Genomic DNA, 7,844 nt, shown 5'->3' on the forward strand with positions numbered 1-7,844 from the left:
GAATACTCTAGATCTGAGAAGCTGTGGTATGCCACTCAACTCAAATCTGGTGAAAGCAAAGTGAATGGGTTGTATAAGGGGAAAATTGAATCAAAAACATTGGTATTTTGAAGGAGGAATTCACAGCTGGACAAGGCAAGCTGTGAAAATTCTGCTTCCTTGCTACAGAGCTGGCACAGCCTTTGGAATGGGCCCTCATGCTAAGGAGCTCAAAGGATGCAAAAGATTTAACAGAATTCTTTGGAAATTATGCTATTTGAGGGGCGCACTACTCTAGTTTGCTCAGTTTTGCTTTTATGCATAGGCTTTACTTTTAATGAATCTATACAATAGTTATTTTCCTTAACGGAGAAGAATTTTAGGAAAGTTCTTTGGATTCTTAGAATCTCCATACAACTTTACACTATTTCTGAATATAAACAATAAGCTGTATTTAGTTTTAAAATATAAGAGATGACGGGGGTATAACAATTCAAGACCTCTTTGGAATTTAAGATGCCTTCAGTAATTCCAGAGTGGAAGAGTAACAATAAAAAAAAAAAGATCATTCTCATTCTTGGAAAGAACAATGATTTTAACACAGCTGCTAATACAGAGAGAACAAGGTATGGAGGAAGACAATTTCAAAAAGAAAAATCTGCATCCAAATGTAATGTCATTTATTTACAGCTCACTAGCTACTCTGTTTCTTATAAGAGCATGATTCTAAGTGGTCTAGATATCCTTTCTTGACTAACAAAAATGGATATGGCTACACATGAGTAGGCTTTGAAACTGGCTTCACTATTTGCTACTGTACAAGTTCAAGCTTTCTGAGACTCCAACATGGATTCTTCATTAATATCGTAGCAATTTGGTACCTGTCTATGCATCAGCACATTGTTAAAATCTCCAAAAATGTGGCACAATGCCTTAGTCATAAATAGTAAAGTAAAATAACCCTTTTCCAAGGAAGAGGAACAACTTAGGTACTCCAATGCAGCGCTCAAGTGTTTCAGAATAAGTTATGTTTAAACCATTGTTTCCTTCATTTGTAAGTAGTCACTTCTCATTTATACATCATAAGAATGAGCAGTGGCAAAAAGGGAACAGATTGGATTATAAAGCCATGACTCAACAAAGGAGCTCACAAACTACAGACTCAGAAACTATCTAGTCTCCATTTCTTTTTCACTCATGTTTAACTGTATTACATTCAGTAATGTTTACATCACTGAATGTAATGTAAACATTACATTCAGTTAATACACTAACTGAATCATCAGTTAATTCAAGGGCAGAGAAATGTCAGGTTATTACCACAAGTGTCAAATGCTCATGAATGTGGAAATCATTATGTTTTACTATCAGAGTGAGATTTTTAAAAAAAATTTCAGAGGTAGGTGTACAAACCCACTGGTCTGAAATAAGCCTGATGTGGAAAAAGGACTTCAGAGGAAGGCATGATGAGCGCCTTACTCCCAGCTGTTCTTTGGACATTTTTTCCTTGATTTCTCTTCTCACCTTTCTCAAGTTCCTTTATTAATAATGTAGTAAAGACTGCTAGTTACTGACCCAATATGCTTGTTTTTTCCTTCTTCAGTAATAGAACCCCAAACTTGTCTCTTGTGTCAATATGCTTGACTAAATGACTGCATTTCTGAACCTCCTTGGCAGAGAAAACAAGTGAGAGAACTGAATTTTGGCCAATGTAATATAAGTGAAAATGTTGTGTGGGACATTCAGGAAGGCTCCTTAAAGGTAACTGACTCCATTGCCTAACCTCCCTCCTTCTTACTAATGCATAGAACACAGATGCAATGGCTAGAGCTTCAGCAGCCATATTAGACCACATTAGGAGGGTGGAACAGAAAAAGAGAAGGAATTTCAATTCCTGGTGACTTTACAATTGCACTACCAGCCCTGGATGTCCAGTCCTGAAATTACTTTAGATGAGAGGAAAATAAACTTCTCTATTGCTTGTCAGTAGTAATTTGGAATTTTTGTGTTAGACAATTGAATCAAATTCTAATTGATGTAAAACACCAATAAGAATTGCCCAAAGTTAAAACAATGAAGGAGACAGGGAAAAGCAGATGCAAGGGTATTAAAAAAAATGAGGTGGAGCACAATTTGTCACTGCAAAATATGTCTCTTTGGCATAAGGATTATTTTAGGCTGTTTGCTTTTAAAAAAAAAACAGACAACAAACAGACATGAGAGAAACTCTGAAAGCCAAGTAGAAGTTAGTTACCTTTTTATAAGAGCAATTTATGTTTATAAGGGAAATCTCCATTTGTAGGAGTGTCTTCCTCTCTGTACCAGGAAGAGGAGGAACTACTAAACCTGGAACTCTTATCCATGGAGAAGGCATGGACTTAAATCTGCATAACAACCATACACTTGTTTACTGTGCTTTGTCTGAATACCTGGCTCCACCCACCCCAACATCTTCATTTGCCTTCATTTATTTATTTATTTTTAAAATTTATTTTATTTATTTTTGGCTGCTTTGGGTCTTCGTTGCTGCGTGTGGGCTTTCTCTAGTTGCAGCGAGTAGGGGCTACTCTTCGTTGTGGTGCGTGGGCTTCTCATTGCGGTGGCTTCTCTTGTTGCGGAGCATGGGCTCTAGGTGTGTGGGCTTCAGCAGTTGTGGTGCGTGGGCTCAGTAGTTGCAGCACATGGGCCCTAGAGCACGTGGGCTTCAGTAGTTGTGGCTTGCGGGCTCTAGAGCGCAGGCTCAGTAGTTGTGGCGCACGGGCTTAGTTGCTCCGCGGCATGTGGGATCTTCCTGGACCAGGGCTGGAACCCGTGTCCCCTGCATTGGTAGGTGTATTCTTAACCACTGCACCACTAGGGAAGCCCTTCATTTGTCTTTAGCTCAAGACAGTTTTTAAGGTGGTGACTTGGGCCATTTCAGGGAGTTACTCAGTTTTCCCAAGTCTCTCCCATGTGTACAGGAGGGATACATATTATTAAACTTCTGTTTGTATGGTTTCTCTGTCAGAGTCTCCAGAAAAGAACCAACACTGCTGACACCTTGATTTCAGGCTTTTGGCCTCCTGAACTATGAGAGAAAAAATTTCTGTTATTTTAAGCCACCACATTTGTGATAATTTATTATAGCAGCCCTGGGAAACCAATACAGGAATCTAACATACATTTTCTCATTTAATCTTCACAACAGCACTGTCAGATGTAAGTCATTATACATGTATTTTTAGATAAAGATTGTGAATCAGAAAGAAAAGCTAACTTACTTCATTCCTCTGACATGTATGCGGTGCCTATTCTATGCTAGACTCTGCTTATATACTGGGAAGCATAAAGGTAAAGAATTGTGCAAGGAGGGACTTCCCTGGTGGTCCAATGGTTACGACTCTGTGCTCTCACTGCTGGGGCCAGGGTTCAATCCCTGGTCGGGGAACTGAGATCCCACAAGCCCTGCGGCATGCCCCTCCCCACCCCAAAAAAATAAAAACCAATGCAAACAATAAAAAATTGTGCTAGGAAGCACAAATTACAAAAGGTCAGCCCAGAATTTGGATCCACATTGCCTGCCTCCAAAGGCATTATGTCCTCATCACACTGCTCAGCAGTGATCCTACAATTCTCCTCAACCGTGTGGTGCTAATGCAGTCCCAATGCTGTCTACAAAGTCTTCATATGTGGAAATTACACTTCACTGATGGTCCCATCTGTGTCTCAGTGCTTTTTTCCCAATAAGACCAAGCAGGGCAACAGACCACATGATTTACTTTCTACAAACAAAATGCTAAGGGTGAAATTTCTCTCTTCAGAAAAGGAACTGAAATAATGGCCTCTCTCCTTTGAAAGGGGAAATGTTGTCTTCTGTAATCCATTGCAAAGAGGGTTTTGTTCCATCTGCTCATCACATCTGGGTCAAGGGCAGTATGTCTGAAGATGATTGTTTGATTTCACTGAAAACAAAAAAGGGTAAAAAAAAAAAAAAAAAAAAAACCCAAAAAAACGAAAAAGGGTTTGTTGGTTCCAAATTCTGAAATCATATGGGGCCAAGCTTGACTTAAGAGCCTTCAGGTGCAAGTCTCAGCAGAACCTCATTTTGACTTATTCCCCCAATAAAATAAGGACTGTCCTGCTCTAGGCACAAAGATGCAAAGGGCAGAGTGAACTGTAGTGGGTTTGAGGTCAAACAGAACTGGAGTCAAGCCTTGACTACGTTACAGTGACAAAGCTGTAGAATCATAACATGAGAGGATTAGAAAGTCATTCATTTTCACTTCTCTAGTTTACAGATGACGAAATTGAAACCAATATTAGGGAAGGGATTTGGCCAAGGTTATGCAGAAAGGCTAGAAGGCAGAGTCAGAAATAGCACAATTCACTCCTTTAGGACTGATGCCATTTCCACAAGTCATGTTCATTTTTTGAACCTCAAAATCCTTGTCTGTAAATTAAGACTAAAGAGACCAGCTTGGCATACCTAATAGGGTTACTGTGATCATCAAATGAGAGAATCTATATGAAACAACTTGGGTCAAACACTTCCTATCTCTGGGCCTCAAGTTCAACTAACTTTCAAATGAGGAGCTTCCACTAGATGATACCTCAGTTATAATGTCTGTTGTTCCTATGTGTTTTATCAGTGCAAAGTGGTATATGTATGTATTCTACCTCCATATTTCCATAGTTCCTGAACTGAACAATTTGTCTCTTCTTGATTCAGTTTATTTTAGCAACAGTGAACAAAGTTTTTGAGCTCAGGTAGAAACAAAACTGGCATCTCTATACCAAGAATACTATACATTCCATAAAAGAATATAATTAGGAGGGACCTTCAAGATGGCAGAGGACCAAGACGTGGAGATCACCTTCCTCCCCACAAATACATCAGAAATACATCTACATGAGGAACAACTCCTACAGAACACCTACTGGATGCTGGCAGAAGACCTCAGACTTCCCAAAAGGCAAGAAACTCCCCATGTACCTGGGTAGGGCAAAAGAAAAAAGAAAAAACAGAGACAAAAGAATAGGGACGGGACCTGCACCTCGGGGAGGGAGCTGTGAAGGAGAAAAAGTTTCCACAGACTAGGAAGCCCCTTCACTGGCAGAGACGGGGGGTGGCGGGGGGGAAGCTTCAGAGCCACGGAGGACAGCGCAGCAACAGGGGTGCAGAGGGCAAAGCGGAGAGATTCCCACACAGAGGATCAGTGCCAACCAGCACTCACCAGCCTGAGAGGCTTGTCTACTCACCCGCCGGGGCGGGCGGGGGCTGGGAGCTGAGGCTCGGGCTTCGGAGGTCGGATCCCAGGGAGAGGACTGGGGTTGGCTGTGTGAACACAGCCTGAAGGGGGCTACTGCACCACAGCTAGCGGGGAGGGAGTCCGGGAAAAAGTCTGGACCTGCCGAAGAGGCAAGAGACCATTGTTTCAGGGTGTGCGAGAAGAGGGGATTAAGAGCGCTGCCTAAACGAGCTCCAGAGACGGGCGCGAGCCGCGGCTATCAGCGCGGACCCCAGAGACGGGCATGGGACGCTAAGGCTGCTGCTGCAGCCACCAAGAAGCCTGTGTGCAAGCACAGGTCACTATCCACCTCCCCTCCCGGGAGCCTGTGCAGCCCGCCACTGCCAGGGTCCCGTGATCCAGGGACAACTTCTCTGGGAGAACAAACGGCACCTCAGGCTGTTGCAACATCATGCTGGTCTCTGCCGCTGCAGGCTCGCCCCGCATCCTGTACCCCTCCCTCCCCCGGCCTGAGTGAGCCAGAGCCCCCTAATCAGCTGCTACTTTAATCCCGTCCTGTCTGAGGGAAGAACAGATGCCCTCAGGCGACCTACACGCAGAGGCAGGTCCAAATCCAAAGCTGAACCCCAGGAGCTGTGCGGACAAAGAAGAGAAAGGGAAATTTCTCCCAGCAGCCTCAGGAGCAGCGGATTAAATCTCCACAATCAACTTGATGTGCCCTGCATCTGTGGAATACCTGAATAGACAACGAATCATCCCAGAATTGAGGCGGTGGACTTTGGGAGCAACTGTAGACTTGGAGTTTGCTTTCTGCATCTAATTTGTTTCTGGTTTTATGTTTATCTTAGTTTAGTATTTAGAGTTTATTATCACTGGTAGATTTTTTTATTGATTTGGTTGCTCTCTTCCTTTTTTTTTTATATATAGATACATACTTTTTTCCTTATTCTCTTTCTGTGAGTGTGTACGTGCATGCTTCTTTGTGTGATTTTGTCTGTATACCTTTGCTTTTACCATTTGTCCTAGGGTTCTGTCTGTCCTTATTTATTTATTTATTTTTTAGTATAGATTTTAGTGCTTGTTATCATTGGTGGATTTGTTTTTTCGTTTGGTTGCTCTCTTCTTTCTTTCTTTTTTTTCTTTTTTTATTATTTTTTAATTTTTTTATTTGTAATAATTTTCTTCATTTTAATAACTTTATTTTATTTTATTGTTTTCTTTCTTTCTTTCTTTCTTTCTCCCTTTTCTTCTGAGCAGTGTGGCTGAGAGGGTCTTGGTGCTCCAGCCTGGTGTCAGGCCTGTACCTCTGAGTTGGGAGAGCTGAGTTCAGGACATTGGTCCACCAAAGACCTCCCGGCACCATGTAATATCAAACGGTGAAAGTTCTTCCAGATCTCCATCTCAATGCTAAGACCCAGCTCCATTCAACAACCAACAAGCTACACTGAGCCCTATGCCAAACAACTAGCAAGACAGGAACACAAACCCACCCATTAGTAGACAGGCTGCCTAAAATCATAATAAGGTCACAGACACCCCAAAACACACCACCTGACGCGGTCCTGCCGAACAGAAAGACAAGATCCAGCCTCATCCACCAGAACACAGGCACTAGTCCCCTCCACCAGGAAGCCTACACAACCCACTGAACCAAACTTAGCCACTGGGGGCAGACACCAAAAACAATGGGAACTATGAACCTGCATCCTGTGAAAAGGAGACCCCAAACACAGTAAATTAAGCAAAATGAGAAGACAGAGGAAACACACAGCAGATGAAGGAACAAGGTAAAAAACCCACCAGACCAAACAAATGAAGAGGAAATAGGCAGTCTACCTGATAAAGAATTCAGAATAATGATAGTAAAGATGATCCAAAATCTTGGAAATGGAATGGAGAAAATACAAGAAAGGTTTAACAAGGACCTAGAAAAAGTAAAGAGCAAACAAACAATGATGAACAACACAATAAATGATATTAAACATTCTCTACAAGGGATCAATAGCAGAATAACTGAGGCAGAGGAACGGATAAGTGACCTGGAAGATAAAATAGTGGAAATAACTACTGCAGAGCAGAATAAAGAAAAAAGAATGAAAAGAATTGAGGGCAGTCTCAGAGATCTCTAGGACAACATTAAACACACCAACATTTGAATGATAGGGGTCCCAGGAGAAGAAGAGAAAAAGAAAGGGACTGAGAAAATATTTGAAGAGATTATAGTTGAAAACTTCCCTATTATGGGAAAGGAAAGAGTTAATCAAGTCCAGGAAGTGCAGAGAGTCCCATACAGGATAAATCCAAGGAGAAACACACCAAGACACATATTAATCAAACTAGCAAAAATTAAATACAAAGAAAACATATTAAAAGCAGCAATGGAAAAACAACAAATAACATACAAGGGAATCCCCATAAGGTTAACAGCTGATCTTTCAGTAGAAACTCTGCAAGTCAGACGGGAGTGGGAGGACATATTTAAAGTGATGAAAGGGAAAAACCTACAACCAAGATTACTCTACCCAGCAAGGATCTCATTCAGATACAACGGAGAAATTAAAACCTTTACAGACAAGCAAAAGCTAAGAGAATTCAGCACCACCAAACCAGCTTTACAACAAATGCTAAAGGAACTTC

This window comes from Eubalaena glacialis, chromosome X (assembly GCF_028564815.1).
Source record: "Eubalaena glacialis isolate mEubGla1 chromosome X, mEubGla1.1.hap2.+ XY, whole genome shotgun sequence".
NCBI classification, from domain to species: domain Eukaryota; kingdom Metazoa; phylum Chordata; class Mammalia; order Artiodactyla; family Balaenidae; genus Eubalaena; species Eubalaena glacialis.